Raw genomic sequence first — 23,439 nt, forward strand, 5'->3', positions numbered from 1 at the left:
TCATTTTCCTCAATCGCTATCCCATCTGTATGTCTCTTCGCCCTTGCACACACTGCTCCTTCCATCAGAAATCTTACAAACCATTCACAGAGCCAAATTCTTCCTGTCCTTCCAACTCAACCCAAACACTACCACACTGATGATACTTTCACGTCCCATGTACTACAAATGGTTTGTATATTTTTTACATTCTCCAATTACAGCTTCTAACATATTGTATAAAAGTATCAATTATATTTTTTCTCTGTGCTTCTTCAGGGCAGGCATTCTCATTTTAAATTCATCTTTTTATTTTCAGTGACTAGACAATTTTTTATTGAATACTTAAATGAAAATTAATTGTAGTTTTTTATTATAAAATTACATTAATCTAGTCTCCTTAGGAGAAACAATCTGAGCTTATAAAAAGCCTAAATTAATAAATATTTTCAAAGTAATGTTTTTAGGAAAACACTTCTCAGTATTCACAGTAATGAAACTAAGGCTCATAATTAATTAAAGAATGAGTACTCTAATATATCTGTTTTAATTAATAGAGTCATTAGATATAAGCACATCTGTTTCGTGTTAATAGATATTGCCAAAATGGGTTTAACATTTTGTGGAAATAGTTTATTTCATGTAAACTAATCATTTTCTTGGCTTTCAATTTATTATGTATTTTATTGCATGAACAATATATCTTTTCCAGAGATGGTGCAAGAATAACTACTGTATGCTTGAATAAGTCTGAATATTGAACCCACATAGCCCATTTGAATAAGTGTACTCTACCTGTCTCTATTTGTCATGACAGATAAATACACATGCCATTTTTCAGAACTAACTGCTACTTTTAAAAGCATTTCCCTTTCGAGTGCCTGTCTCTTTAGCATTGTTCTATTTCAAAACTCAGAACTGCCTTGTCCTTTTCTTTCCTCTTTCTCCTTCCTTCTATTCCTCATCTCATTCAGTTTCTTCTGCAATATGACTAAACTCTAGCAACACCCTCTTTTCGATTCTTTTATTCTCGAGACCTGAGCTACTTTCATTCTTGCCTTTACCCCCTATACTCCGAAATAATGGTGATACTTTGAGTGTGCTACAAATATCCACTTTCCTCTGAATCCATCATGAGTATACTTTCCCATTTCACTTGAGCTTATCACTCACTTTAGAGTGAAGAATTAGCAAATGTGCTTGCATGGTTTGGCAGGCTTCTTGTGCCTGCCGATTCACACAAGAAGAGTTCATCCCAGGTAGATGCTGGTCCTTCCAACAGGGCCCCAGATCAAAGACACATTGAACACACTCAATGCACAGCCTGGAGCTGAGCCCAACTTACTTTGCCATCTAAAGCAGATGAGCCTACTCTAAATCAGATATGCTGATGGACCTGCAGACCTCAGAGCATGACAATAAATTCCAATTGTTGCCAATCACTGCATTTTGAGGTGGTTTGTTACATAGCATTATTGTGTAAAGACCTGACTGACACAAAGTTCTTTCTAATACCACAGGTTTCTGACTCTAAAGTATTTTAAAAAAACATATTCTCATATTTATATTTCTCTGACATGACAAGACATGTAGATGTAATTAAAGGCTATAAAAGAGCTGATTGTGGTTATGATTGAGCACCTAATATATGCCAGGGATCATTTATATATATTATTTTTAATCCATTCTTTTACTGGTAAGAAAATTGATTCAGAAAGTTTAGATAACTTTCTCAAGGTCATGTTACAAGTTAGTGGCAAGTACTCAAACTAGGTCTGCCTGAATCCAGAATGTTGGATCTTCTTCCCTCTCACACTGTATATTATCATTATGCTCTAAATTAAAGTGACAGTCATCATAATAATTATTTCAGTCCCTAGAATTAATGTTGTTTTCAGATAGTTTCTGCTTATGATTGATATTTGATGGATAGCAAATGGTTAAAACTACCTTCATATAAAAGGATGAAAAGATTTAAAACATTTTAATTATGCACATAGCATAATTTGACATTTTTAAATTTAAAATTTCAAGGTATTATGAAAGTTGTCAGAACAGGTTTGGAAGATGATTTTTATTTGCGATATCACAAAGGTGCAGCGTGTTTAAAAATAAAATAAATTTGTTGTTCTGGGCCTTTCCCATAACATGTCCAGTGATGGACAATTGTATTTGTGCACAGAACAACTTAGATTTGAGAAAGACTAAATAAGTGTTATTTTATCATTATAAAGAAAAAATATGTTTGAAAAATATGACATGCAAATGCTCCAAACAGCAACTTAGTGAAATTATAGTTGAAAGATATCAATTTGAAGTCATTTACTCTTTGATTTCTTTTAGTTCTTTTCACCATCCAAACAAAAACTTCTGTTTTGGGTGTTTGATTTTGTTTTGTTTTTCATTCAGGCATGTTTGATAAATATCGTGGCTTTATTATTACAGAGAGTATCTGTAGAAAAACAGAAGACAGTAATTTTTCTAATTCAAACAGCAGGCTATTGTCTGTCATGATCGGCCACAAAGTAGTTGTATACCAAAATATCAACAATACAATGACTCCAAGCAACAATCTGAAGAAAGGCTTAACAAGAATAAGTATAGCAATATTGTGATGGTCTTGCTTCAGCCCGTCTTGATCTGCCAAAAGGAAGATCTTAAACCGTCAGCATAACTACTATTCCACAAATTTGTTCACATGTGGCATGTCAAAACTTTAGGTAATTAAGATGTCAGAATTTAGATAGTTTAGATGAAATTTGAGATAAAAGTAAAAAATCAAAGTTAGTGGTGTAGTTATGAATTAGGCTTGATGTTGAAAGCAACTCAAATTTACTGTGAGCTTAGGGAATGCTAGGGCATACAAATGAAAAATGAGCTTACTACTAGGCAATTGCTTGCCATGGTAACAAGCCCCAAATTTTTAGTATCTTAACTTGGTAAGAGTTTGTTTCTCCATTACAATTCAGTGTAAGTGATCGTAGTGGTAAGGGACTTGTGCTACTGTCTCCACATCCCTCAGTGGAGTCCTCGGAAAAAAGATCATGAAGCAAACACACTCCCTTCTTTAACACTCTTACCCTGAAGCGGCATCATCATTTCCACTCACATTCTATCGTGAGAAATAGTCACGTGTCCTTACCAAGTTGCAAAGGAAGATGAGAAGTGTAGTCCCCAGCAGGTAGCCATATGCCAGTGGTAAAACTATACTATGAAAAAGCAACACAAAATTTGTTAGAGAGTTTGCTATATTTCTTCAGAAAATAGTTACTAAATTTCATGATGTGTATTCCATTACAGTAGGCACTATGAAGTTATAAATATCTTTTCCCCTCAAGCAGCTTATAAAATGAATGGGGAAACAAAAGAGATTAATGGCATATGCTTGTAAGCATTTATAGAGCCAGTTCTCATTACTCAGAGGATCATTGTGGATTTATACAGCCAGGTTACTTAGAGGACCATTTTGGATTTATAGATTTGTTGTTTTGTCTCTTTTCCTTTCAACCACATTTTTAAAAACATTCTCTTCTGCTTGAAAAGTATACCATGTTCACACACACACAGACACACACAAAAAATCATGCAGTCAGGAAAACTGTGTAAAATTCAAATCAATCACTTGTTGTTTGTCCTCAGTCCTTATAAAACACTTGGCTGAGAAAAACAGATGTTGATTTATTGGAACCTCTCAAATAGTCACGTTCACGCTGCCCTTACCACAACAAATATTCAAGGTTTGATGGACTAATAGGAGACACTTTTATAGGCATAGCAGTGAAGGGAAAACATGTTTGAGATACAGACAAGAGTTAGCACAAGTCATAATAGCACCTATCATTGACTGTGTGTCCATTAGAGTCAAGGCACTGTATTTGTGCTAAACCATATGTATATGTGTTTCATTCTAATGCAGCTTAAAAAGTAGATTTTATTATTTGCATTTTGGGCAAGCATTAGAAAGAAGAAATAACATGACTATTTGTATTTTCAACTAAGTGTTTACGTGTTATTAATTGAAGAAAAGAATGTCCCTTTTAGATTATCATCAGGCATTTAGATCAAGATTTTTTGATGTCCTAGTTGTTTGTTTGCTTGTTTTATAAATGCTTTATTGATACTGTACGGAAAGGAATGTATGAATACTGTCTTAATTATGAAAGATTATGGAATCTAAGAAAATTGTAAAGAACGTATGCAAAGGAGGAAGACAAAGACTTTTACTCAAGAATTAGAGCCAGGTCTGATGGCTCACACCTGTAATCTAAGTGTTTCAGGAGACTGAGATGGGAAGATCCCTTGAGCCCAGGAGTTGGAAACTAGCTTGAGAGACATCGGGAGCCTCGTCTATACAAACAACAACAATAAGAAGAAGAAATTAGTGGGGTATGGTGGTGCACACCTGTGGTCTCAGCTACTCAGGAGGCTGAGGAACGAGTACCACCATGAGCCCAGGAGTTCAAGGCTTCAGTGAGCCATGATTGGGCCATTGCACTCCAGTCTGGGCAACAGAGCTAGACACTGCATCAAAAAAATAAAAAAAAAAAAGAAAAAGCATTTTTTAAATGTTCCTATGAAGGTTAACATATTAGCTTAAAAGCATTGCATCATATTATAGCAGACCTTTTCCTGAAAGCAGGTTTCGGTATTATGGAAAGGGCCATGCAGGGGAAGAAAATAAATTGTAGAGGTAAGCTTCGGATCACAGAGAACATGCTTAGCCTACTTCATAATTTGTCCGGGGTCAACCATGAGCATAGAAACAACAAAATTAAAGTGGCTAGATCACATATATTATTAACTCAAATATATAGGAAATGCAAATAACACTCAAAGACAAATATGTAACTTGGGTGAGAAGTAAATTATATAGATTGACATTTTGGAAGTTTAGTTTTGGTGAGGTCCAGGAACCATTGATTTTATCTGGCAAAACCAGGGAGTAGTTTCTGGACTGAGTGACAGGGAAACTTTCAAGGTTAGGATTGAAAGGAACTTCTGAGTTTTCTTGCTGCATAAAATGGTTGTCCAAATAAAACTGAAGTTCATTCATCTATATACCAAACATTTATAAAGTACCAATCTCTTCCAGGCACCTCCTTAAGCACAAGCACAGGGATAGCAAATACGTAGTCTTAGAGCTATTCTTTCTTCCTATGCCCATGGCAGACATTGCTAATCAAACACAGTTATCTTTTCCACTTATGTCAGACAGCTTCAGATTGCTTTTCAACACATCACTGCAGGCATTTACTAACAATCTAGTTGCAGTTGACGCAGAGATGAAACTTATTTGCTACTCCAGCATCAGGCAAACAAAAATGGCATAGACATGATCTTATCCCTCAACAAGCACACATTTTAGTATTAAAGGGGGAAGAGATTAGGATGGCTTTGGAGATAGTTGGCTCAATAGCTGTAGCTCAAAACTGCAGAATCAAGTGTACTTTGAAAACACTGAAACCAAAGGAAAAAGAAACTACGAGAAGGCCAAGTTTTTATATGAATATTTCCACCTGTGCACCCAACAATGAACTATAGACCTATTAGATATGGCCAGAGTTTTCTTTAAATCTAACAAAAGCAACTAAAAATTGTAACTAAACTAAATTTTTTTTTTTTTTTTTTGAGACAGAGTTTTGCTCTTGTTGCCCAGGCTGGAGTGCGATGGCGCAATCTCGGCTCACTGAAACCTCCGCCTCCTGAGTTCAAGCAATTCTCCTGCCTCAGCCTCCAAAGTAGCTGGGATTATAGTCATGCGCCACCACACCCGGCTAATTTTTTGTATTTTTAGTAGAGATGGAGTTTCTCCATGTTTGTCAGGCTGGTCTCAAACTCCCGACCTCAGGTGATCCGCCCGCCTTGGCCTCCCAAAGTGCTGGGATTACAGGCGTGAGCCACCATGCCCGGCCAACTACACAAAATTTTAAATAGTGGCTGTTTTAGTTTAAAGATTATTAAGGAGCAAGCACTCTGAAGTATAAGTGTACTGTTGTTCTCAGCTGAAATGTAAAGGTTAATGAAGCAGGTCTTGTTGGTTGATGATTTGAGGTCAGTTACTTTGGATCAAATGAGCGAAAATGTTTTTTTTTTTTTTTTTGGAGTATGAAAAGAAAATCTTTAATAATTTCTAAACCTTCACTATTGACATCAGAAAGCAAAATATTTCTAAGGCAACCAGCAATAGGGAATATAAAAACCTAAAATCATGAAAGTGGATTTTAAAAATAATATCTTATCAACAGATAATTATTTTTCTTCTGTTCTCTTTTCTTTCCAAAATAAAATCTCTGTGAAAACCCAACACAACCCTTACCTACATCTGTCAGACTTTACCTTGCTCAGTACTCCCTCTAAGTCTTTTATTTCATGTGTTTGCATTCTCTTAAATGTGAATAATATTGAAAGTTTTCACATATATTTTGGTTTTTAAGTCGATTATTAAATCAGATTTTTTATTTTTAATTTACTAAAATCTATTCACTCATCATCTGTCCTATGAAATGGTGTAGGAGAATATTGCTTGAAATCAGAGAGATTAACATTTAAGAAAAAGAAAATAAAATTATATTAATATTTTAATATCTCTTTTCCAAGGCCTAGACTTAACATTTGAATGAAAATTTTAAATACTTACTCTGTTGTGCTCCCAGCATAACCAACAATATCTGTGAGTAAAATATTAAAATATTACTTTCATTTAATTGCAGTTGAAATAAAATAATGGCAAATAAAAACATCATCCTTGGGTATTAATGTTGTTTGCTTTTATGTTCATCATTTTAAAAAGTAAACACTCATTTGAAACTTAGAACTGAAAGTAATATAACAGCGAAAAAAGGAAATACTGTCATTTAATTATTTTAATAAGCTGGGCTGCTGACGACTGAAATAGTAATATCTACAAACTGGCTGAAGCATGAGGCAGAGATTTACAACTTAAATAATAGCGGTTTTAAAATAGACAACTATTTAATTGATGTTGTTCAACAGTTTCCCTAATACTTTAGGCTTCATAACTCTTGATATCAACCAAAATTTAGCTACAGCCTGATTATAGCCAATAACTGAGAAATGTTTGTTAACAGGCACAAATGATAAACATCAGTCCTCTATGACTTGCTTCTTGAGAGATCAACCTTTTTAGCAGAAAAATTCTACAAATTGATTGTAGCCAAAAGAGGACTGCATAAGCAGACCTAATCAAGAGCTGAAATCTCGACTCATTTAATGTAATTGTTAGCGTAGAAAGGGAAGGAAATGCTACTATCTGCCCCTCCGTTCAGGTCATTGCTTCCAATGTGACCCATTCTCCAGTGGAAATTCTGGCACAGCGGGAACTTGACATAAGAAAGGATGTTCTTCTGGGGAAAAGGGTAACTTAATGATTTACTAGAACTTTCAGATCAACTGAGAGATTCAGATACAAAGAATGGAAGTCCAAATCATAAAAGACCAGAGTTTTGCAATTCAGCTTAATTTCCTACTCTAGTTCCAAAAATGGAAATGAACTTACATATCTCAGGTTTTTTGCAGCTATCTATTGGCCAGATTATATTTCCTACAGTGACAGACCAATTAGCCAAATATTTCAATTGAGTCAATTTTGTTATGTGCAAGTCAATCAATTTTTAAGAATTAAAATAAACTGAACTGTGCATAAGAAAAAAAGCCCATGTGTGACTTTGGCAGGAAATAATCTAGAAAAAAGGAAGGTCAGAAAACTCATCTAGATAGTCAATCATCAACAAAGATTTATTAAGCACCTACTCTATACTGTTTTAGAAGATGAGAATACAATAGCTAACAGGATTGATCTCCTTTTATGGAGTTGCAACAGAAGGAAAGATACAATTAATAAACAAGCAAATAATTACACAAGAAAATTTTTAAGAATGATGAATGTTATGGAGATCATTCCTTTCTAATACGCAATAAGGTAGACAGTAGTGAGAGAATAGGAAGGAGTGATTTGGAAAGGCCTTTCTGAAGAGGCTACCTTTGAACTGAGACCTGAAGCATGAAAAGGCACAAGTCAAGCAAAGATCTGTAAAAGAAAATTTCAGGAAGTGGGAACAGTATGTGCAAAGGCCCTTACAGGCATAAACTCAGTATGTGTCAAGAACAGACACAGAAAGATGGGAAGTCGCTGGAGTACAGATCATAATGGAGAGCTCTGAGAAGAGGTTAACATGGTAGCCAGGAGCCTTTTAGTTCATTGTGAGGAGTTTGTGATCTATTCTAGCACAAAGGAAAGCAATTGGAAGATTTTTCAAAATAAAGTAAATCAGAGGTCTTAATATTTTTCCCAAGATCTTTCTGACTTCCAGACACCATAAATTATAAAAGACTGTACTGGAAACCAAAAGACCATAAGCATGAGACTTCCACAGTGTATTAAAATCTTATGGATAACTTTCTTCAGGTCATTGTCTAATGTAGACAAAGCCTAATGTCTCTAGTACTGGCCAAATTCTATAATACAAGCACATTCAATTAATTTTTTTAAAAATTTACAAGGCATCCTTATTGACCAGTGAAAATCATTTAATAAGTTTGTGGGTTTCTGCTGTTCAAAAAAGAGTTCCTAGCGTAGAGGCATCTCTGTTCTTTTTCTACTATAAGCAAAGTGGCATTTCTTCTGTGAGGTTTTGAAGGAGCTTATTTTGGAGATTTTATCAATTTCTTTTTTAAAACTGCCTTTCCTTTCTGCATTGACCTCAGCATTTCTTATTTGATATACTTTTCATTATTAAAGCTTGAATTTAAGGTGAACTAACTCAATAAATATCTTCTTGTAATTGACTTGTGGGGACCAACTCACTAAACTAAACTAAACAGTACAGGAAGGAGCATTAAATTGCATAGAAGATATGATGGGAAAGAACATGAAATTACACAGAAGGTTTCCTGGATAACCTCTAACTATGGTTTCCCTGTTCTTTATTTTCTTTGCTAAATGTTCTTTCTCTTAAAACTTTGTATTAGAACATCAATAAAATTTAACTTATAGATACCAATAAAGATAGCTTCGAAGCAGTTAATTATATTGAAACACATTCAATTCTTTATCTTCTCTGCTTCTCAGTCACCAGGTTTAGCCTGGAAGGCAAATCTCCTGGATCTTTGTCTAATGTTCTTTCCAATAAACCAGAAGTCTGAATATGCCTGTGGCTGTGGAGGTACACAAAGTCTTTCCAAGGGACTCAGTTGAAGGTATTGTGTTGATTTCTCTTTTCACACCTCCTTTTTCACAATTACCTATTTCTGCCTATACAAATGAAAGAAGTAATTCTCAATCATAGCTAGTTTTACTTTGGTATGTTGTTATTGGGGGAAAATATCACAGAGACCACTCAAAACATTGACTTTAGGTTGAGAAAAGATGGCCCAAATGACTTCCATTCACTTTTTTCAACAGCAACATCAATCAAGGGATTGTGCAACATTGCTGTTGCAAAACTTCCTCCATTCTCATTTTTTATTTATGCCAACAAATTTTCTTAGAACACAGCTCATGATAAAAGGTAAAGCAAAAATTGATTCTGAGTTTTATCTCATTCTAGCAATAAATAAGCTTTATCCATGGATGCATGATTTTTTTTCAGAAGAATAAATTTCCATACATTTCATTAAAAGATACACTCCTAATTAAGTATACTTTTTATATTTAATCATTATTATCAAAATGTATAATATATGCAGGTGTGTGTGTATATATGTAGAGAGAGAGAGTAATCAACTGTATACTAATAATAGCTGTAATGATAACTCAATGCAGAAGAATAATCTGTTTTGCAAATTTATTTTATTGTTGTAAAATACGTATAAATTTGCCATTTTAACCATTGTTAAGTGTACAATACAGTGACATTAATTACATTCACAATGTTGTGCAACCATTACCTCTATTTCCAAAACTTTTTCATCACCCAAACAGAAATTGTATAACCACTGAGCAATAATTCCACATTTCCCCTATGCCAGTGCCTGATAACCCCGCTGTATGAATTTGCATAGTCTAGATAAGTTATGTAAGTGGAATCATAATATTTGTTTTTTTGTGTCTGGTTTATTTTACTTAGCATAATGCTTTAAGTTTCATCCATGTTTTTCATGTATCAGAAGTTTCTTTTTATAGCTGAACACTATTCCATTGTATGTATATACATTTTTGTTTTTTAATCTTTTGACCATTTGATTATAATGTGTCTTGGTGTGGGTTTCTTTGGCTTTATCTTATTACAGTTCATTGAATTTCTTGGATATATAGATTCAAGTATGTCATCAAATTTGGGAAGGTATCAGTCATTATTTCTTCAAACATTCTTTTTGGTCATTTCCTTCCATTCTTCTTCTGGGACTCTCATAACACATATGTTGGATTGTTTGGTGATATCACACAGGTTCCTTAGACTCTGATGAACTTTTCCTTATTTGTTTTACAGTCTGCAACTCTGACAATGATTTTAAGGTACTACTGTCAGTTCACTGATTCTTCCCCCTGTTTGAATATGCTTTTACAACCCTCTAGTGAACTTTTTATTTCAGTTACTCTACTTTTCAGCTCCAGAATTTCTATTTGGCTCCTTTTAATAATTTCTATCTCTTTATTGATATTCTCATTGTGTTCATTCATCATTTTCCTGATTTTTTTTACTTCTTTGTCCATGATTTTCTTTAGCTTGTTGAACATATTTAAGACAGTTGTTTTAGAGTCTTTGCTAGTAAGTCTGATTTCTAGGCTTCTTCAGAGATTATTTCTTCCTATTTATTTTGTTCTTCTGAATGGACCATTTTTTCTTATTTCTTTATATGCCTTTTTCTTTTGGTAACAGACATTTAAACACTATAATGTGGTAACTCTGGAAAACAGATTTTTCCCCTTCCCCAGTGTTTTCCTTTCCTCCCTTTCCTCCCTCCTTCCTTCCTTCTTTCCTTCCTTCCTTTCTTTCTTTTTCTTTCTTTCTTTCTCTTTCTTTTTTCATTCTTTCTCTCTTTCTTTGTTCTTTCTTTTTTCTTTCCTTTATTTTTTTTCTTTCTGGTATTAAAGGCTATAGCAGTCCATTGGCTTAGTGACTTTCTCAAACTATTTATGCAAAGACACTGTTATTTATCATGTGTAGTCACTGAAATTGCTGTTCTTCAGCTTGTGTTCAGCTAGAGTTTTGACAGAAATTTCCCTGAAGACCAGAAACTAAAAACAAACAAGCAAACAAATAAAAAAATAAAACTCTCTTCTAGCCTTTGTATATTGGTGGTGTGCAAGAGCAATCTTTCAAAGTTTAGCCAGGCTTGCACTGAGCCTAAGGCTCAGCCTGAGATGTAAGCTTAGGGTCTTCTCTGTCCTTTTCTGAGCATGCACCTTGCCCTGGTCATGTACATGAATTTCTAAATTTCCCCATATTCATAGTGCACTGAATAACCCAATTTTCCAAAGAAATTCTCCCCAGCTTTTGTTCCCAGATTATGTGGTCTATTGTGCCTTTTAACCATAATCTTTTATGTGAAGTGTCTGCAGTTGTTGCTTCACCTTGCAGGACTTTTGAGTAATGCCTACCACCTTTCTAGTGCAAGGTGTGAGTTAGGTAAAAGAGACAAGTACCATAAGCCACTCCTTCAGGCAGCCTCCAAATAAGTCAGAACCAACATACAGAACAATTTGCAAATCAGGTCAGCTCTGCTCCCCCCAGGGACCAGAGTCCTACACTGAGAACATAGGCTTTCTTCTTCAAGGTTGCAGCCACACGAGGAAGAGTGAAACAAGTGCAAGTAAAAACACCGCAAAGTTTTCCTACTGCTTTGAAATTCAGCATTTGCTTGGTTGCTGAAAAACTTGAGCATTTTTCAGAGTTCTTACAAAGTTGGTAATAACAGTGCCTGCTTTTTATTTTTCTTAAAGATAGAGGATGGGGAAGGAGACCTTGGACCTTCCCTTCTCTTTTGCTGACATCACTCCAGAAGAAGAACAATAATCTTAACTCCTCAGTGTTGGGAGTAAGCCCCCCAAAATCTGGCCATAAACTGGCCCCAAAACTGGCCATAAATAAAATCTCTGCAGCACTGTAACATGTCCATAATGGCCCTAACGTCCAAGCTGGAAGCACTGGGATTTTTAAATTTAGACTTAATTTTTTATATATTGTTATTGCATTATATATGATAGAGTGATCAGTAAAACACTTTCACACATAAAAATATATTAAGATACAATTGAATGGAGGAAGTAGAATTAAAACATAAATTTGAAGATAATTTTTATATAAATTTCAACTGAGAAAGAAGAACTTGTTCATGCATATTTTCAATAAATGATAGACTATGGTATTTATATGCCACTGGGTACATTTAAAAAGAGAAGTAATAGTTAGACTATGGTATTTATATGCCACTGGGTACATTTAAAAAGAGAAGTAATAATTTTATCTTAAACATAAGTATTTACAATGTTTTGAAAATTACATTATTTGCAACTATTACTTTAATTTATAATAAAAGTATTTTAGAGGTCAACTTACAAATTTGCAAAGGGTGCTTACTTTTTCAAAACTCATTTAAGAATTATTTGTGCCAATATTTGAAGAGCACTGCACTATTCTATGCCATTTCCTTAAAAGTATATCAACTGAGTTATCAGGTATAAATACAAAAGAGAATTAGAGTTTGGTGCTATTAATGTCCTCCTTTTACTGCACCTTGCAGCAGCAGTTAACTAGTTGATTACTGCTTCATTAAAACACTCTTCTTGGCAATAGTAGGAGTGCTTATGCTTCTGATGTTCTTTCTACCTTGGTGACTGTTTCTTCTCAGTATTTTCTCATTTGTCCATATATTTTCAGCCTCTAAACATCAGAGTATACAAAGATGCAATTCTTTGCTCTCTTCTATTACTACATGAAACTCCTGGCTTTTAAAACTATTTGCTAATAACCACCAAATTTATATCTTCCTTTCTCCTCTGTTCTCCAAATTCTAATATCTGTCTACTTTATGCCTCTTCTGAATGTTTACTAGTTGCAACATTAATATAACAAATCCTAAAAACAACTCTTGGTCCTCTCCACTTTGCAAACCAATTATGGTTCTAGTCTTACCCATTTAAGCTAGTGGCTTTCCTTTTAACTGTTTTTCACCCAAAAATCTATGTGTCAGCATTTTTTTCTCACTTTGTTCATCATGCCAACCACCACCATAAGTGTATCCAATCCATCAGCAAGTTAATTTAGCACTAGTTTCTTAATATATTCTGAATCCAACAATGTTTCTCTATCACCACTGTTAACACCTTGTCTCATCTACGTCATTTCTGATATAGCCTTTTCGGTATTCTTGCTGATTCACCCATAATACATTTTCCACATTGCAGTCAGAGTGATTTAATAAAACAAAAGTTAGGTCATGTCACCCCTCTCCTAAAAAATTTTCAACAACTCAGAGTAAAATTCTAGTCAACAAGAAGTAACCATAATCTAAAAAGACTCTACATCAGGTATTTTTACCCAAGTTACACATTAGAATCATCTAGGGAATTTAAAAAAATACTGAGGCCTCTTACGACTCTAGAATATCTGGGACTAGGGCTAGTAATGGTAGTTTGTTAAGTACTGTAGGAGAATCTTATGTGCCGCCAGGGTTGAGAAAGTTCATTGCCCATCTTTTCAACCTTACACTCTACAACTCACATACAATATCTGGGCTCCAGTCACATTACCTCTCTCTATTTAAACATACTAAACTTGTTCCATTTGAGGACCTTTGTGCTTGCTGTTTCGCTGTCTGAAATACTCTTCCAAAGACCTTCTGATGACTGACTTATTTTTGTCAATTTGCCTCAATTTAAATATCTATAGTAAGCCCTGCAATGACCACCCATCCTAAATCTCTAACTGAAATTACCCTGTTAATTGGTTCCTACTTATATTTCTATTATCTCCCAATGGACTGTAAGCACCATGAGAACAGTAGCCTTGTCTGTCTTGCTCCCCATTCTGTTAGTCCAGGATAGGCTAAGTTCAGCGTTAGTGACATACAAGCCTACAACCTCACTAGCTTTAACAATTAAAGTTTACTTCTCACTTATGCTTTATGTTCACTGCAGTCAGCTGGAGTTTCACTTCAGGACTCAGGCTGATGGAACAGCTACTATCTGGAACACTGATAAAAGAACACTTGAGGGTCTCAAACGGGACATTTAATTGCTGTGACCCAGAAACTGACCTATGCCAGTTTCATTGACAACCACATTGACCAGAGGAAGTTACATAGGCCTATCCAGCTACAAAGAGGCCAGGAAGTGCAATCCTTCTATATTCTAATATGGTGCAGAGAGGCAGAAAGATTTGATTAGTAGTTCAAATGACCACAGCCATCATATTCTCATCTCTTATAATAACATTTCAACACAGTAGGTGCTTACTAAATAACAAATTACTTAAGATATTCTGATACTGGACAGCTCTACCAGTAGCCAAGCTGCTACACATTTTTGTCACTCAAAATAGGGATAATTTTACTGCAAAGTAGACGACTTTGATTTGCATAATTTTACAACTAAAAGAGGTTTTTATCTAATTTCTTCAGTTTTATAGAAAGTAAGGCCCAGAAGCTTAAATAATTTTTCCAAATTTATACTATTTGTTCTTCAGTAGTGAAAATCTGACCAAAATATGGAGCATTTACATCACATTGATGACCCTTAAGCTGTAGTGTATTATTTTGACTCACCTTACAATGTTTTTAAATCTTGACAACTCTATGGAAGTTTTCAAAAGTCAATATCACTTTAACCATTATGTAATGCATTTGAGAATCGTCAGCCTATCCTATATGCAATTGCCAGAATTCCTTGCTGGTCAATCAAAATCAAAGGCATTCTGGAAAACTCACACCATTAAAGTAAGGCCTTTGCCAAACACCCACCATGTTATAGGGGAAGCCAGAATGTGGTATGGGTGTGAGCTTAATCCACTTTAGTCTGAACATTTTTATGTCAAAGTCAAACTGCCCCTAAGCACCAATATATTACAAAGTATAATTTGCTGAACATTCTTTTTCCAGTCCATTGAAAATTTATCAGATTTTCTTTTTCAACGATTATTAAGGTAGAAAAAGCTTAAATTTATTATCACTGAATTAGTCAGCAGCTGAGTTTCAGCATGAATATTAAGATATAGTATAAGCTCTTGACTTATTAGCTTCCTAAAACAGGCTACAAGGTCTACCACGACCTGGTCTTTGTCTGTTTCTCCCAGCTGACCTTTTGTCTCCACCATGCCCATCGCCAAAATGTGCTTCAGTATTTCTCCAACACACAATGCTTTTCTGTTTCTGTGTCTGGAATGTTCACATATTTGCTGATAATGGTTTTCTTTGCCTGCACAATGTCAATTTTCTTTCCTTCACATCCTGGATCTTGCATTATCTCTCAGAACGTGTGTCCTGATCTCCTTTTACTAAGGAGAGATTGGGTAACTACTCCTGTGCCCTTTTGCATGTCCCTTCTTAAAGATAGGTTGTAGTCCTAGGATAATGCCTGGCCCAGAGGAGAATTTCTAAAACTTAATAATTCACTGGTTGATTAATTAATTGACTATCATTTGTTACATTATATCAGATTTATTGCTTGATTTTTTTTCTCTCTCTAATTCAATAACATGTTCCTTAAAAGCAGGGGCTGTATAGTGTTTATCACTGAATCAGTCAGTACCTGGCATTACAGTCAGCCCAAAGAAGATGCTCCACAAATATCTGCCAAACTGAATCTAAATTGTGCAAATATTCTAAGAAGTAAGAGCTCTTAATTTATAAAATCCTCACAGTAATGTTTAAGAAGGAATAGAGTTGAACCAAAGCAAATCTAAAAACTATTTGTGAAGCAAAACATTTGGTTCAGCAAGGGAATTTAACAGTTCAAATGTGTTTTTGGTTGAAATGTTTGCTCTACTAACAGGCATTTCTAAAATGTGTTTTTGCTGTTGAGGCTGAAAAAATTTGTTTTAAAGGCATTAGGACATCGAATGTTAAAAACATATCTAGCCCTTACTTCAACTAGAAAACTGATTGTCAGTAGAAATGCTTGCAGGCAAGGTTTCAGCTTCGCATGGTTTCAAAATGTTTCCTTGGGTGAAATGTACTTAGAGACACTTTAAATTGAAGGAATTTTGTTTGCCAGCTTAGCTACTAACATCATTTCATTAACATGGAAGCCAGCACATTGTTGGAAAGTAAAAATGATATTGATTACACATGACAACAGAACAAAAAAATCAACTTAATATAAAGATAAAAATAACAAAAAATCAAAGAAACTTATCATTCCTCATTCCTAAAACTTAATCATCAGTCATAATGCACTGCAGAAGAAGATGTTAAAATTATATTCTCAAATGCCAATTGATAAAGCAACTTGTAGAATGATATATAAAACATAATACAATTTACAGTGTCTACAGGTATATACATGTATTTACAGGAATTAAAGGCCTTGAAAATATACAAAAGATTTACAATACCACATACCAATACCCGAAACAATAGTTGTGGTTCCCTCTGGGAGAGAGAAAAGGAACCAGAGTAGGGAACTTCAATGTTATCTTCAATGTTTACAAAGAATACGTATTTGTACTATTTATAAAATTGGAAGTTATTGTTTACAATATCTTTCAATGCCAAAGTTTTAAAGGGAGTTAACACACAAAATGAGTGATTATACTAGGTAATTTTTAACATCTGTTCTAACTTAATGTTAAATGATTTTATTAATTTTTATACTTCTGAAGAGAATTTAAAGAGAATTCATATAGTTTAAAAAGTCAACAAAATATTTATTTTAATCGTTTTTAAAGCTGTTTTCTCCAGAACAAAAAAATATAACTCTGTCTTAATGGTATTTTACTCTAAAATTATTGTCATAATTTTCATCTAAAGTTTTTTATAGAACATGAAAATGTGGCTTCCTTAGTATTTCTTGTATGTGTGTATTTTTCCCGATTTCAAAATCAACATCTGAAATATAGAAAGTAAGACTGAAAATCAGCTTCTAATTGTGATTTTAAAATATGTGCTTGGTTTAGAGCTTTTTTGCCACTAGAAATATAGTGGCAAATTAATGACTATCAATGTATTAGTCCGTTCTCATGCTGCTAATAAAGACAAATCAGAGACTGGGCAATTTATAAAGAAAAGAAGCTTAATTGACTCACAGTGCCATAGGCTTGGGGAGGCCTCAGGAAACTTACAATCATGGCAGAAGGGGAAGCAAACACAGCCTTCTTTACATGGCAGCCTTCTTTACATGGCAGCCTTCTTCACATGAAGTGCCAAGCAAAAGGGGGGAAACGCCCCTTATAAAACCATCAGATCTCGTGAGAACTCACTCACTATTATGAGAACAGCAGCACGGGGGTAACCGCCGCCATGATTCAATTACCTCCCACTACACATGAGGATTGTGGGAACTACAGTTTAAGATTAGATTTGGGTGGGGACACAGCCAAACCATATCAATCCGTAAAGAAATATTTGAACAAATTAAGGCAAATCCCCGCAAGGTAATATGGTGCTGTAACAAAGAATGAATCAAACTTATATCAACTAATTTGGACAGATTTCCATACTGTATTGTTAAATGAGAAAAGTGAAATTTAGTAAAATGTGTTATATTTTCTATTGCTGCATAACAAATTATGTTAAATTCATAACTTAGTGATTTAACAATAGCAGTTATTATCTCAGAGTTTCCATGGGCCCAGAATCTAGACATGGCTTAATAGGGTCCTCTGTTCAGGGTCTCAGCAAGGGAGATATTGGCTAAGGCTGAGTCATCTGCAGGGTCAGGGAGGACAGGATCTGCTTCTAAACTCACTCAATAGTTTTATGCAAGATTCAGTGTCTCAAGGATGTTGGACTGAAGGCCTCAATTCCTCACTGTTACCATGGCCACTCTCAGTTCCTTACCACTTGAACCTCTTCAAAAGGCAGCTCACAACATGGCACCTGGCTTATTCAAAACAAGCAAGCAAAGAAAGTGCCAAAAAGATAGAAATCAGTCTTGTATTGAGGCAGATTAGGTAAGGTTAGGAGGCCATACTGACTTGTCCCCTTGTGTGAAGCCCTGTGGGCTTCTTTCACAGTGGGCTTCTTTTGCTAGCACTGTCATGAGTCAGCACCTAACTCTTTTGAAAGGTAAGCAGTCCTGCAGGACACCAGCAGATTGCCAGATGGTTACACATTCCTGATACCTAATACAGTCCAGGAAAGAGAAAAAAAGCCTCTTATTCCTGACATAACTTCCCCAGTCCCCAACCAATCAGCACTGAAAGCCCAAGAAGCTATTAACTACAAATTCCTGTGTTGAGAGAGGGGGCAGGGACTTCACCAGGGTCCTGCATGTGAAGCTAGGCTCAAATTTTATCTTATAGTAACCTTTTCCTCATTTTAATAGTAAAAAAAAAACCCTAGGTGGAGATTTTATATGCTAATGATACATGCGATGCATGTTGGAGCATGTAGATACTGAGCCCATGCGCCAGCTCCTCTTTTGCATACTTGACCTCACCAGTATTTTACGACTATGTATATACAGCTCCCATAAAAGGAATTCCTCTTAAGGTGCTAGCTGCTGTCTCTCCCTCTTAAAGTCCACTCTGCCTCTTAGAGTGTAGTTTGCTTTGCAATAAACTTCTTTGCCTACTCTTACTTTGGACTCATTCTCAAATTCTTTTGTGCAGTGAAGTCAAGAACTTGAACCAGCCCACCACCAACAGTATGACCTAAGCTTGGAATTACAAGCCATCACATTTGCCGTATTCATTAGAAACAAGTGACTAGATCCCATTCACATTCAAGGTCTAAGGACTAGCCAAGGATGTGCATACCAGAAAGTGCGGTTATTGGGAGCCATTTTTGAAAGTTCCCTCCCATGTGTTTAATGCGATATAATTTGTATTAAGCAAACAACACCAAAATCTACCTTTTATTATGTATGGTTATACAAGTCTCATAAACATCTTATGAACTTGCAGAAAATTAGGGAAAGATGTTAAACAGGTGAACAGAGGGAATCTGAATAACAACCTGTTAGGATAAAATAAGAAGTTAAAAAAAATAAAGATGTCTCTAAAACAACAATAACAAAAACACATGTATAATGATTTACGTATATAAAATCATACGTGTTTGTGTGTGTGTGTGTGTGTGTATCTACTATATACTATTAGGTATCAATTTTTAAAACAGACTATCTTAAAAAAAAAAGCTGAAGTTATCTTGTCAGCCAACAGAACACTCATCAGTGAATAAAATTTCCTGAGTGGTTCACTGAAAAGGAAAATTCAAAACTTTCTAAGTGTTAGAAATATATAGTTCGAGGTGGTTATGCCAATCAAGATTGAAAACTAAATTCTGAATAAAATGGAATGAATCCATAGAATTGTACACAGTTGATTAAACAATTCCTATTGTTCCTTATTCAGGGAAGAGTCTTCACTTAGGTCAACCAAGGGTCTAGTGTCCTGGGATCACTCAAAGTTCATGGTTATTTATCAACTTCAGCTGGTTACATCCAGTTTTGCAGAAATACAACATTCAGTTTCCCATTTCAAGTGCCCTGTGAAGGGATTTCTTTAATCAAGAAAAAAGAAAACAACTTGCAGAAAAATGTGTATAGCAGGATTCTGTTTTAGTAAAAACAATAGAAAACACACCCTGTAAATTTGTTGCATGTATGCTTCTATGTGTTGGTATAAGCATAAGGCTATAAAATAATAAGAAGGTAGCCAGGTGAGATAACTATTTTTTTTTTCATCTTTGCTGTGTCTGCCTGTACAGTGTGTTGTTTCCTGGCAAGGTGAAAAACCAACCCAGTTTGCCTAGGACTGAGAGGTTTCTTGGGATATAGGATTTTGAATGCAAAAGCCTGGAAAGTCCCAGGGACTTAATTGCTTGTAGTGACAAGCATGTATGACTTTTGAACTTTGAAAACATCAAATAAAGAAATAAGCTAGCTTTGACTGGACTTAATGATTTTGGAATGCTCTAAGAAAAGAGTTTTAATTCCCTTACAAAGTTCTAAGTGAGGTGGCCTGTGAAAATTCTTTTCTTTTCTTTTTCTTTTCTTTTTTTTATTATTATAACAGAGTCTTATTCTGTCACCCAGGCTGGAGTGCAGTGGTGCAAACATGGCTCCCTGCCCTTGACCTCCAGGACTCAAGCCATCCCCCTAACCTTAGCCTCTCCAGTAGCTGGGACCACAGAAGCATGCCAGCCTGCCTGGTTGAAACTTATTTTCTGACTCAAAAAGAAAACAAGGCCACTGACTAAGTGTGAGAATAGTAAAGCCATGAAGGTAGTTTGAGAAGAGAAAGGAAATGGAATGGTCAATGGAAAAAATGAGTTGAGGAGGGAAGTAGGGTAGGCTTGCCAAGCTGCATAAGACCCAATTTTGTTTTGAAGTAATGAATTTCAAGTGGGACCAGCCTGCACAGGTGTGTGCTTCTTCCAGCTATGTCTGGCTGCACAAAATCCAAGCAGAGCATCTGGGAAATCTCAATGGGGTTTATCTAGGATTGCAATTTTGCTAGGAGGGTGATAAAGAAAAAGAGGGGCCAGGTGGGTGAGAAGACAGGCAAAAAAAGAAACATGATGATAATCCATTGGGCATAAACTTGATACACAAGGAAATGAGAATACAAATGGGGGTGAGAGACAGTGAAAAGATGGTGGAATAGAAAAGGGTGAAGTGGCAGAATTGGGGAGGTGGGACTTAAATTGGATGACTAACTGCTTAGAAAGATAAGTGGTTGTGATCAGAGAATCAGAGTGAGAGTTACAGTATCTTAAAACAGAACATTCAGTTGGCTTTCTTTTCTGGAGAATCCAATGGCTCCAAGTTGTAGCCATTCTGATAATATGTATGAATAATAACAGAACAGCTCCTTTCCCTGCTCAGAACACCAGAATTCATTGAGCATGAGATTAATGTAGTGGATGCAGTTGGTGATGGCAAAGAACCAAAGCATGTGGAGAAAAGGTGAAGGATAGAGAGGCCAGTTCCTTATGTCAGTATAAAAATCATCAAGAATTATAACAAGAGTGGAAGGAAACAACAACAAAAACAAAAAAGAATAAACTCTGACTGCAGCTATTCAAAATACAAATACAGTAGAAATCACAAATAACAGAAGAAGGGAGATAAAGTGACTGAGTGATTTAGGAATGCCCAAGGTGCCGTTTGAAAAGGGCAGTTTCAAACTCATGGAAAAGTCGAGCAAAACTCAGAGATATTAGTGCTCACCAAGGAAAAAGAAGCACTGTACAGGTTATTTGTACCTTTCTTCTAAATAGCTTTTGAAAAACATATCTGGATCAGATGAGACCAGGAAATATTTTCTTAAAAAAGTGACTGCCTAAAGATGACAGTAGCCAAAGTTGCAGAAAAGTGACATGAATACCATTTAGGTAAGCAGGGTCATCAAATGTACCCTTAGATGTGACCTTTTTAATCTACTGGTTACAGAGTGATATACTTTGGCTGTATGTCCCCACCCAAATCCCATGTTGAATTGTAATCCCCCATGTTAAGGAAGGGACCTGGTGGAAAGTGATTTGATCATGGGGGTGGATTTCCACATGGCTGTGCTCATGATGGTGAGTTCTCATGAGACCTGGCTGTTTGAAAGTGTGTAGCACCTTGCCTTTTGCTTTCTCTCTCTCCTGCTGCCATGTGAAGATGTGCTTGTTTTCCCTTCACCTTCCACCATGATTGTAAGTTTCCTGAGGACTCCCAGCTATGCTTCGTGTACAGCCTGTGAAATTGTGTGTCAACTAAACCTCTTTTCTTTGTAAATTACCCAATCTCAGGTAGTTCTTTACAGAAGTGTGAGAATGGACTAATACACAGAGTAATGAGTAAAACGTAACATCTATAATGAATGTTGGTAGGTGTGCTGATTTCTTAGTGAAGTATAGTTTTGTAGGGAAAACACACTTGGGTTCTTCTTGCTTGCTGGATGACATATTTCTCTCCACTTATTCATTTCTAAAGGAAATCTTATCAGTAATTCTAAAAGAGGAATCTGCCCAACTGAAACTACCTACCCAAAGTGCAGCTTTAAATTAATTATGTCACTTCTAGCTGGCCCATTGCACATTTTTACCTTTTCTTTGATGCAACAGCACAGAATTATTGAGCAAATTTACTACGTTTCTTGAAAAATTATAAAAAATTATGGTGTCTTTAAACAGAACACTTGGTTAGACTTCTTTTCTGGAAAATCCAGCCAGGACCCTAGGTTATAGCCATTCTAATAACATGTACAAATAATAGCAGAGTAGCTCCCTACCCTGTCAAATCACCAGTGCTAATTTTAGAAACTCAGATTTCCTACAGTGAACATTTAAAGACCCCATAACATTTGGAGGCCTTCTTTAACATCTTATTTTTCTTGAAAGAAAAGGCACAAAGATGAAAGATACATTAACCAAGAAAATAATAATGTGCCTGAAAGAATACAAATTGTTATTTAACCAGGGGGTGAAAATTTCCAAGAAAGATCCTTAAAGAAAATGTTTACATTCTTTTTTTATACAAAAGGATTCATCTAACAATGTATTACAAACAAAACTCACAACCCTGTTGCTGATCTCAGCTGGAGTGAAAGGATAGAATGCAGACCAATTTATTACCAACTGGTTTAAAGAAGTTATAGGCCTAGATCCAGGGGAAAAAAAGGAAGAGAAGCTTTTCGGGGCATAGAAGGTAGGAAACTCACATTTTATGATCATCAAACATGAACAAGCTTTGTGCCTGTGAGTTTACAGAAATTTTCTTATTAATCCAAAAAGTAACCTCATGATAAACAAACCTGATGTGCTGTTAAGGAAAGTGAGCCTCAATGAACTTAGCAAATTGTCCAAGGTAAAACAGCCCACAGAAGGTAAACCTAGTTTATCTGATTTTGAAGCCAGTGAAAGACACATAAAGAATTTCATCTGGTATTTTTAAAACCTTATTTGAAAAACAAAAACATGCAAAAATGGAAATAATTTGCAGGCTCTGTCCCTTGTCCCTGTATATTTCCTTGGACAATAATTCACAAAGTGTAATTATAGCAGCTCTGTGATGTGACTTAAAGACAATTTAAGATTGTTAGGCTGTGTGCCTTTTGTAGCTCTTTTGGACCCTGCAACTAAATGGTGGCATGTCTATACCCAAAAAAAGTGATAAGTGCAGGATTAAATGCACCAGTAGTTGAAATTAAAGGATTAACTTCAGCGTTTATAAACAGGTAGCTGGTGGACCAAATACAGCCTGAAACCTGTTTTCTATGATTGGAATTGGGTTTGAATTTGACAGGTTATTCAGTCTCTAGTTTGCTACAGGCTTTGCTTCCCTCCTCCCTATGATCTTAAACCCAGCCAGATTCACATATTTATGTTACCTGCCTGACCCTTGGAGGCATT

Source organism: Pongo pygmaeus, chromosome 13 (genome assembly GCF_028885625.2).
Source record: "Pongo pygmaeus isolate AG05252 chromosome 13, NHGRI_mPonPyg2-v2.0_pri, whole genome shotgun sequence".
Classification (NCBI taxonomy): Eukaryota; Metazoa; Chordata; class Mammalia; order Primates; family Hominidae; genus Pongo; species Pongo pygmaeus.